Source organism: Cyphomyrmex costatus, unplaced genomic scaffold (assembly GCF_001594065.2).
Source record: "Cyphomyrmex costatus isolate MS0001 unplaced genomic scaffold, Ccosl1.0 scaffold363, whole genome shotgun sequence".
Lineage (NCBI taxonomy): Eukaryota > Metazoa > Arthropoda > Insecta > Hymenoptera > Formicidae > Cyphomyrmex > Cyphomyrmex costatus.
The window spans coordinates 24,069-35,940 of NW_017277808.1; the positions used below are offsets into that span (position 1 = coordinate 24,069).

General features: G+C 35.0%; 1 pseudogene; it reads right to left on the reverse strand.

Annotated features, from left to right (window-relative positions):
* Positions 1-5,398: 5,398 nt before the first annotated feature.
* Positions 5,399-6,841, reverse strand: LOC108776570 (histone-lysine N-methyltransferase SETMAR-like; annotated as a pseudogene).
* Between the last annotated feature and the right edge of the window lie 5,031 nt (positions 6,842-11,872).

The window sequence follows — 11,872 nt, forward strand, 5'->3', positions numbered from 1 at the left end:
TTCTATATTACATTGTGCTATTCGAATTTCCGGCAAATAAACAAATAACACAGATGTCACGTACAATTAAAAGACTAATAAAAATTTTTAATAATGCTGAATTTATTTTGGCATTATAATTAAATTTGATCGTTGGTAATTTATCTACAGTAATACTTTTTAAACATTTCATAAATAAGATTTAACAATTTATTTTTATAAAACTGTACTCTAAAAACAGTAAAATCTATAAACGTTTTCTATTTGTTTTTATTCGAGATGTTTTCAACTCTCTAGAATTATATAGCACATTACAAAAAAATTCTCCTTTAAACAATCAGGTTAAAAATAGATTTATGAATATAAACATCATAAATATAATAGAAAAATAAAAAGGGATAAGATATAAAATTCTATGTTCGATTCAATTCCTGCGATATTATAATATTCCTTCTGTATAATGTAGGTATTTTATTGACAACGTAACAAAGATAAAATTATTTTTCAAGATTATAAGAGGCTCTAAAATATGTATTACCAGTTCACTCGACATACTATGCATATTTATAAATCAATGCTTCTATATTACAGTTTATTTTGTTATATGTATTTCTTCAGTCCATTGAGAAAATCAATTCACGTACCCCGATTAACCTTATAAATCATCAAAAAATTTTACTTTGAAAAATCTGCAGAAAAGTCTACATCTAGGTTACTGTATTATTGCTACATATCGATAAAGCAGCGCGATACGGATGGATTTCGTAAACGACACTGCATGCAACCTTTTGCTTCCAGAAATAAACGCCGGAAGTTGCGAGTTGTAAAAAACACATATTCGCGATCGAAGTGAGTATTTTCCACGTGTGCATTTACACTAGCTGACGACCAACGAGCAATTTCATCAAAGATTCTCGAAAACTTCGTATATTTCCACGCTGAAGTGAAACAACAGATGATAACAACAGATAGAGAAATCACGACTTCGATTCCTGACATTAATTACTATTGATCATTCGTTTCCAAAATTTACGACAAAATTTATGAAATACGTCTCATAGCGTAGAGAGGCCATAAAAAAATCATTTAAAATAATTAACGTAAAAATCCGCAAAGAATTTAAAAAAAATACGTGCCACCGGCGGGCATTCTTGACATTCAACGATTGCAAATAAAACGTCAGACCGAAGAATGCGCAGACCATACGCTGTCATCAGGTGCGTGTCCGATTACGTATGTGCGAAACGCGAGGTTCACGTCTTGCTATCCCGTTGGTCTCCCTCTCTCGTTTTTCCGAATCGCGGCTTTCGTCTTGTCTTTCTCCTTTCGTTTCGAGCAGCCGCGTGTACCGCGCCTTGTCCTTGTGTACATACAGTGCACAGATTGTGCCGCGTGCAATTACCGCGCGGTGCATAACTTATGCCACGCTGATACGCACGCCAGCCTGCCTACTCGCCACATGGGATATAATGGTGCGAGGGTAGTCCCCCCCCCCTTTCCCCTGCCCCCGTTTAACAATGCGATAGCAATTGCATAATCCACCGCAAGGGGACTTACCGTTTGACGTGGGCGATCGGAATTTGCGATATCCTCGAGCGATCGGTCTCTATCGCGAGAGGAGCTAAAGATCGAGCACACACATCTGTCCTTAAAGTGCAGTCAAGAATGACCTAGAGAAATGAGCAGCTTCCTCTCGGAAATTGCTGACACTCAAAGTAGAATTATGTCACTCTGTGTTTCTAAATCTGTATCGTTATCATTCGACATTTATCTTAAACAAATATATAATTTTCAAATACTGCATATTAATTTGATTGAAAAATCTTGTTCTTCTGAAAAGGGACTTTTAATACATTAACAATCATATATTTTATCGTCAGCTGTATCACACTGCTGGCATTTAATCAAAGTGTATTTTTTTTTATGTAATAAGAAAGAAGACTTTAGCAATCGGATATTTTATCGTTGGTTGTATCTCAACTTGCTGATACCTAATTAAAACTCATTTCTCTAATGAAAAGGACTTTTAATGCATCAAAAATCGATCGCGTATTTTATCATCAATGCATTATATACCAACTGTTTTAATTAATTATATTTAAAATTAAAGCTTAATATCAATAGAATTTATGTTTCAGTAATATATGGCTTTAATTTTGATGCTCATTTAATTGTCAAATGCGAGAGCTGCACGCAAACTTTTGCATATATAATAAATAACGAAATATCACAGCGCGATAAATAGCAACAGTTGTGACACGTGTGAGAATTTATGCGAGAACATATTGTTACAGTCGTTAATGCGGTAAAATAATATTATATTATGTATTGCACGAACGTGAAAGTAACGGGCTTTATAAGAATTGTGACTTTATTATTTCTTGCCTCAATCTACAAAATATCCATGATTATTTCGTTTAGATAATGGCCAATCGGATCGTTTTGAAATTTCGTAACATTATAGTATCTTCGTTAGTCCAAACATCATCCGCGCGTTGGAACTCGCACAGCATTTTTCACACGATGGCTTCCCACCGCTAATGAGAGTCGATTATCCGCGCGAGAGTAACGTACGAGTATTACCCTGACCGAAATTAACCCTTCAAGTGGGTCGACACATTACGTATATTACGTATGTAGTATCGTGTGAAAGTGTTTTAATCAGAGAAAAAAGGGAAGAGGGGCAATTGCAGCTTCAGCTGGTGCGAGCTTTATGATTATTGCACTCGCCGGACAGAAAGAATCTTCTCTTACTTATCTTCGCGAATTCCTGTTTATATATTGCGGTATAATTTTCGTGTATTTAGTAATGCATCTGAAAAATATTGTACAAAATGTGTAGTTGGTGAATTCGAAACAAGAAATTTAAAATGTAATTGCGAGTGCATCTCTTCCGTTTCAATGACTATAAAATCGATCCAACCAGAGATATCTGCGACAACCGGATGAACCCAAAACTGCTTCCCGGTATAACAGGAAAAGGGGAGTGTTTATATACAGTTTATCGAACCATTACGTTTACTTTCCGTTTCTGATTATAATTGTGAGTCATTTAAACTCATCGAAATCTATCTATACTGATTTCTTGAAACAGTGATTAATACGATAATAATTCACAATAATCCGTTATCTAAATATTATTTTCTATAATGTGAAACTCACGTAATCTTTCTTGTATATCTTACAACGAGAGAAAGAAAATTTTTCAAATGATGTTTGTTTACAAAGGCAGAAAAAAGCCAGAAAAATATTTATAGATTACATTGTAATAAATATATATATTTTATTAGAAAAGTGCTATAACGCGTTTTTGCAAGAATTTTCTTTCTTTAACAAAACTTTTTCAACGCATTTCTGGACGCAAGCGAAAAGAGGCGAGACCGGAAATGATAAGACCGGATGTCAGACAAGTTTTTTTTTCTAGAAATACAACTCTATACATCGTGCAATTCTTTGTAAGAGCCATGGAAGGGAAAAGACGTTGAAAATATGAAGACACAACATGGCGCATTAAGAAATCAGTTGAGAAACGTGGAGGATTAAATAAGAAATATTAATAGTACAACTTACGACATATGCGCATTCTCTTCATTTCACTTTTGCCAAGATACTTTGTTTATGTCAAATAAAAATTATATTGCGTTATATACAGGGTGTAACTAAATTATCGCACTTGGAGTATACCATGAGATACAGGACGAGAAAAGATATGCTATCACATTATATTTGCAGTTTAATATTTTATGCATAACACTTAATATTTTTAGAAAAGAAATGCCTTCAAAAGTATAGTATTAGGAATAAGAATTATTATTAAAAGTAAAAATAAGTATTAAAAGTAAGAAGAATAGTAAGAAAAATCATAAAAAAATAATCTAAAATATCTCAAAGAAATATTTAAGAGGAAGAAATATTTAATATTTATCAAACAGTTAGATTGGAATTATTGGATATACGATGCATATATTACAATCATTGAGACTTTATCGCTAAAAAAAAGTTCGTATTCATCTTCGCTATATATTATGTAGTTATGTACAATGTACAACTTGCATGCTGTATTTCCATTTATGTACACAATACGCAAATAAATGTGACGTATATGGATTAACATCCATACCTATTACGCGGCATTTGCGTTACGCCGAGAAGATTACTATATCAATTCTCCTCTCCGCACGCAATTCCATGAGGATCCCAAGTAGTAATTGTTACAGTCCAAGGATTCAGTGACCCAGTTTGTATGTGTGAGTGACCGCTTGTAACAACTACATAAGCTATTTGGCCATGAGGTAACTGCGCTTAATAAAGATATTAATCCACCGACGATTGGCAAAGCACACACAATCACCTAATAAAATTATTTATATATTATATATGTTATAAAAAATTTACAGTAATAGAAACCGAGACATTGGAGACGTGTCTCCAGATATTAAGAAGAAAAAATAAATTAGATATCAGTCTAACGTTATAACGAAAAAAAAAAGAATTGAAAAAGAAGAGATAAAATAACAAAAAAAAAAAACTATAAATATAAATAAATTCTATAGACTTTTCTATGTTAGTTTTTACGAACTTCCTTCTCTTTTATTTTTGAGAAAATTATATTCAATGTGGAACACTATATCTGGCAAAAACGTAAACAACACGGTTATTTCAAGTAATCGGAAATATTTAATGAAATACCAATGTCAAGGACATTGATACTTCATAAACGACATTTGCACCGACGTGATGCGTCGAGCGGCCACGCTTCCACCTACGATATTGTACAATCGCGATCTCACTTTCCATAATAGGCGAGCTTCTATGAATGAATTGTGTAACGCGCAGTAAGAATAGATTTAACTTTGTACAAATTGCGCATTAACATCCTCAATATAAATTTTATTGAAAAAAATGACGAATTTTTTTGTTTTATAGAGAATGCGTTGCTTAATAATTGCGAATTATACAAGTACACAGTAAAAAAACATTTTGCATTTGTGTTGAGTTCACTCAAGTCCTTATTAAAATTTTGTGTTGAATTTTTAATACATCCGAGTGTTAATTTAACAAAATACGTTAGTGGTCCATTTTGTATTAAATTGATATTTAACATTTCTTAGTATTAAAATAATATAATTTATGAGAAAGAGAGTGAACAAATAAAATGAAAATAATGTATTTTAAAACGTAAATTCTGAGGTAAATAAATAAAATACGTGTTAATGATAATATTTCAAAAATTTTAATTTTATCGAAAGCCCATACGTGTGTAAAAGACGTCACACAGAAATCATAAGAATATTTTTTAGCACATATATAATATGTATAAAGAGATCTAAACAATGCGTGTTTTGAAAAATACTAGGTGGGGTGAAAAGTAACCTCCTTGGGAATGAAAAAAATTTTTTTTTAAAAATGTTTTTTTATTTTATTCAATGTAGTCCCCTTTTAGGTCGATACACTTATGCCAGCGATTTTCCAACTTCTTGATCCCGTCTGAAAAGTAATTTTCCGGAAGGTCTGCAAAATACTCCTCCGCGGCGTCGATGATTTCCTCGCGTGAGTTGAATTTTTTACTAATGAGCCATCTTTTGAAGTTTGGGAAGAGATAATAGTCCGAGGGAGCCAAATCGGGCGAATACGATGGATGCGGAAGCAATTGGAGCCGTAAATCATTGATTTTAGCCATGGTTGTGATGCTCTTGTGCGCCGGTGCATTGTTTTGCAAAAACAAAATTTTTTTTCGCTTCATGTGAGGCCGTTTTGCAGCGATTTCGGCCTTCAATCGCTCCAATAATGCATAGTAATACTCGCTGTTGATGGTTTTTCCTTTTTCGAGGTAGTCCACGAAGAGTATGCCATGACAATCCCAGAAAACCGACGCCATAACCTTTCCGACCCATCGAGCCTCCCTCGGGCGCTTCGGAGCACTCGTGCCGGCTTCAGTCCATTGCCGGGCACTCATTCTGTTGTTTTCTGGTGTGTAATAGTGGATCCGGTGGTATCGAGTGGCTCACCGCTCGATGCGATTGACTCGCGATATGTAGACCCGAGTTCAATCCCACGTGCGCCCAAACGCGATTTTTCGCGTTTAATGAGCCAAAAAATGGCTCCACCTGGTGATCAAAAGATCTATGATCATCAGCGCCGTTCGGATTCGGCGTTAAACTGTAGGTCCTATACATCAGTATACATATTAGTTATAGATATTTGTCTCTAATATCTGACTGAGGTAGGATTCTGTGGATCAATCACCCACAAATCCGAAAAACAATCTGATTCGAGAAACGAATATAGGCCTCGGACAAAAGAGGAAGAGGCCTATAGACGTCCTATGCTCTACATAAGGAGATAAAAGGAGTCGTATCGTAATAGTGGATCCAGGTTTCATCAACAGTTACCAATCGACGCCAAAAGTCCGCCCGATTCCGCATCAGCAAGTCCAAACACTCTTTCGAAGTGCTCTCGCGTTCGTGTTTTTGTTCCGGAGTGAGCATGCGCGGCACCCAGCGGCACATAACTTTTTCATATGCAGAATCTCGCCCAAAATATGGCGTGTGCGCTCAGTACTAATCTTTGTAGCATCTGCTAGCTCGCGCACCTTCACTTTCCGGTCTGCCAACACCATTTCATGTATTTTTTTGACGTTTTCCTCGGTAACCGCATCGGAGGGCCTGCCGCTGCGGACTTCATCGGTAGTGGAGTTGCGACCACCACGAAACTCTCGAAACCAATATTTGACGGTGTAATCTGACGGAGCATTAGCCACATAATATTTATTCAACTTTTCTTTTGTTTCCTTCGCCGTTTTGCCTCTCAAAAAATAATGTTTTATGAGAGAACGAAAATCGTTTTTGTCCATACTCAACATGATGGCAAACACGTCAACAACAATCAGCTCTCAAAACAAAACTAAGGGCAGTATCGCACTGCCACTTGGCATATCTGCCTAAATATGAACGGACTACAAGGCACCATAAACTTTTTTGCAGTAGCAGCGCATTCTGGCGGTCAAGGAGGTTACTTTTCACCCCACCAGTACATGTATGCTTCCACAACTTACAAATTGTGCAGTTTAGTATACATTTTTTGTTAATTTTTTTATATATAAAATTTGTATTACTTTTCAACATATTAGCATAAAGGGATCCCAAAGTCGTCTGTATTATCGACTAAACCATATAATTTTTGTATCATAAGTATACTTTTTTTGTCATTCACAGATTCAAAAATCCTTTTCCAAGATTAAAGTATGTATACGCATTAATACGTGCCTATGAGGTAGAATTTATGCTGAAAACGACAAAAAATTTCGAAATTAAGTTCTACTTTATCATTTCTTAGTGCAATATGGCGCTCCAGAACTGTCATGTCGTTGCACATCGTGACAACATTTACTTCATATAAAAGCTATGTGATCTATATGAAATAGTAATCCACAGGCAAGTAGTTTACATGAAGAAATAGCGTGAAGTTCTAAAAATTGGACTTATATAGATTGTCTAATTAAAACGTAATTACGATACGAAAATTTATGTATATATGTGGCGTGCGTGAGTGAGATATTGATGTGTCAATGACACGTAATCGTCTGTGTGTAAGTGCTGTTTCCAATATGATTAATCTTTAGGATCCCCGAAGATAAATTAACACAAAAAGGAGAATATAATACAACTTTTATTTATACCTATATATCTACATTTACCTATGTATTTTTCTTCATAAAAACCGAACATAATTATAATAATAATGCTACACTCAAAGAAAATTGATAGATATTGAAATAAAGAATAAAATTCTCTTTATTCATATAGGCAGCTTTCTAACTTCCTGCGACACTATGCTTATTTTATCTTTGTTTAACATTGGTGGATAACAAGGATGTAATTATTCACTGTGTTACACTGTGTCATCTATGTCTCTTATTAGAATGATCCCATTGTTACGAAATCGCTGTCAATTATGCTTCAATTATTTAGAAACTAATTCAGGGGTATTTCATAACGATGTAAATAAGGATTTTATTAACTTTATTTCACATAATATGTACCAATTTTTTCTTGAGTGTAATATTGTTATTATAATAACTTTTTTCCATAAAGAAACATATAATATATAGAAAAATACAGAAATAAAACGATTTTCGAATGGTCGCGAAGAAAATTTCTTTCAAATTGACCGTTTGGGACGCATGAAATATGTTAATTTATAACATGCAAATTTTCTGTGTATCCATATTATATCTCTTTAATGTTCTAAGATGGAACAATTAAGAGAAACCGATACAACCTGATGTAGAAAGGTACATAAATCATATCTCTTTTCGATCTCTATTCCTATGTAGCGCATGATTCTAGAACAGTTATTAACTGTAAAGGTGCAGTGTCAGAGAAAGATTAAACCAAGACAGTTGAACACAAGTCTAATAAGCAGTAACGATCTCTTCATTGCTTTTTCATGGCAACACGTGCGGTTAAGTAACGTCTCGAACGAATAAAGTTGCCAATCTCCGCGGGAAACAAGCAGCTATATACTGAGGTAAAATATACCGTTAATCATTTCTTATTAATCATTTCGCACACACGTCATCAACATGGTGGTATCTCCGCAACACTCTTCCGAACTTATGCCCAGGGCTATTCGCACACGATAACTTTACCTCGATCGAAGACGCGGGCGACCCAGCAGCGACGAGTTTGTCGTCAAATTCGCATCGAAACGGTCGAGCTAAAGGACACGCTGAATCTTTAATGAGACGTCCCAATACCGTTGCCACGGCCTCGATATATAACGCGCCGCCATCGTCAACGCCGGATGGCAGCCCGAGTATGTGGGACGCTGCGTATGGTGCCGGTCGTCCGGGATGAACATGTATGGTCATCGCGCGTGATCTCTACTCTAGGCGAGGTCGCATTGTAGCGCCGAATCCATCGAGTTTTCGTACCGATCCCATGCACGCACGCAAGCACGCCCGCATGCCCAATCTATGCGGTGCGGTGGCTGGCGGTGGCGAAAACCGGTTCCTCCTGTGTCGCCGCCGCGATCTCTTTGGGATACGAATTCGGAATTATAAGAATGTAATAGGAATATATGTTGGGCCCTTACCATGGCCCCGATCGCATGACACCACGTCTGACTCTTTTGTCAATCGCTTTATTCTCTGCGTGATTTCGGTGAAACTCTCATGTCGCTTCATTTCTCTTCGTGTACGTGTTGTTGAAAGATAACGAGTTGTTATAATTTTTTCGACGAGATTTTTAGAAATATATACAAAAAGGATCTTTAAAAGCAGAAAAAGGAGTTAATAGGAAGCATAAAAGTATTTGAAAAAATTGCTATTGTAACTCTAAATTTAACACAAAATATACAAACATTGGGGGAGAATGTCCTAAATCGAACCTTCTTAATTTAAATAAATACGGTTAAGCAGATTTGCGTGCTATTTATAATGTAAAATCCTTATAAGACACCGAACATGTGACAGCAGTTTGACAGTACTCTGTCATAACGTTCTTAGAATAGACGCAAATATGTATTTTCATCTACATGCGAAAATTTTTTTAAAAAAGAAAATTCTTGTAAATCATTATTTAAAAGATATTAAAATAAACGATAATCGATTTAAGATAATTAAAGAGTGTAGAATTCAAAAATATCAAAAGTTTTGTGATTACTTTTGCGGTTTATTGTAAAATTTGTTCCAATCATTCGAAAGAACCCGTATCCAATTCGAACATATACAAAAAACACTAAAAGAACGAGTAAGCCAGCTAATTCATCGAAGAAAGAAAGTTCACCACAACCTGGTTGTAGTACTGGTGATCGACCGACCAGATCTCGTCTAAGGAACACTAAATCAATAAAATATCATGTGTCATCAGACTCAGATTGATGGAATTTTTTATTGATTTTAATTGTAATAATATAAACTGTATTGTTATCTTTGAGTCTTAAATTGCTCGTTTTTACTCGATACTAACAAAAATTAATTAAAATATTTTAAAATTCTATCTAAAAGTTCATAAAAATAGGAGAGGTCTGATTTGGAACTCGTAGTTCCAAATCGGACCGGAAAATGCATTTTTTACATTTTCCATTATCGTTCGACACAGGTAAGAGATACGTCAAAATGGTCTGAAGAAAAAATAAAGGAAATTAAATGATCTTTCGAACGACACCATTAGTTTTATGATCGGACTTTATTTACGTTTTATATAGAGAACCGAAACTGCAAATAAATCCGATTTAGACTACTCTCCCCTATATAAAATTAGTATTCGAATATATTAAAAATTCAACACAAAAAATTTTAATAAGAATCAATTTTAACATAAATACAAAATATATGTTCAATTATAACTATTAAATTTTTCCTGCATTTAAACAAAAAACTAATTATTTTAAAATAGTAGCATGACGTAAGCAGGAAATAAGAACATTAAACGATTCGGTCAACAAGGATATCCAGTTTTTATTGACTAGTAATTCAATCCGATAACATATAGCGATAAAGACACTTTGCATGAGTGATGCATTTAAACCCTTCAATTTTCAATCGTGGCCATTGAATCTTTCTTATATAAGGAGAAATTTATGAATTTTTTAAGAAACGACACACGATGACACGACGTAAGTTGCATAATATATCATAAAAACATCTAAAACGTTTCGGAAGGTCAAGAAACATGCATCAGTTTTTATCGGAGAGTAATTCGCGATAGAGGACATATTACGGTAAAGATCATCTCGCGTTAGCGATTATCCTATATTTGCGCGTGATAAGAGATGGACAAATACGAAAATCAAACGGATTTCCTGCGAATATCGTCGCATTATCCGAAGATTACTTCATCTCGCAACATCTAGGCGACAAACCGCGCTCGTAAACTCGATTCGTATGCTATATTTGGAACTATCGTCAGCGTAACCGTAATTTCCATATCATTGATATTCATTCTTAATCCCCGCACGCAATTTGCAATTGTTCTGGAGTACAATGTATTTGCTAAATGACGCGAGATAGCCGTACTTAATATTTTTACAATCCCTTCGTACATGCGTGATTTTCACGTCACTAGCTGCGCGACACGCTATTTGATCCAATAATATCAGCAATATGATAAGTCAATAAAGTAATTACGTCAACTCTGCTACTGAATTAAATTAAAAAGTTAATCGACAGACCATTGTGATAATGTTTTATACTACGCACCAAGAGCCGCACACACGATGCGCAATATTTAATTATGCCAGCTTACTCATACTCGTAGGTTCGGCGTAAGCCGTAATTAAAGCGATTAACGATATGTTGCAGTATAAAATAACGGTATAATCATGGAGGACTTATCAAAATAGAAGTAAAAAAAAAGAATAGTTAACCGTGAATGGTTCGTTTAGAGAACGGGATTGATGTGAAATGTTGGAAAATACGAAAAATAAATCGACGACATTCCGTGTTCTCGTTATTTACATAATCCGGTTAGTCTCGTTAACAACTTACTATACCGTCTATCGCATATACTAGGACAGGATGTAAGAAGATTCCAATTAATGTTAAATACCGCCTAGCTTAAATGGCAAATGAAAATTTACACAGACCTCACGTCGAGATGTCAATATGCGATATTGACTTAAAAAGAAGTATTAATTAATATAATAAATTTCTTCTTGTTTGTGTATGGAGAAGAGAGGAGCAATCTCGTAAACGTAAGTGGCATCTATTATCAACGTCATGAAGAAACGAAGCCTCATCACAACCGCTATTACGTAATTGGATTTCCAACGGCATGACTTAACAAAACTTTCGCAACGCATGTAAGATTCATTATTGCTTCTTTCATTGTCCCGGCCACAAGTGTCGCTGGCTGTATAGCCACGTATACTATTATCAGAACTGTTTCGC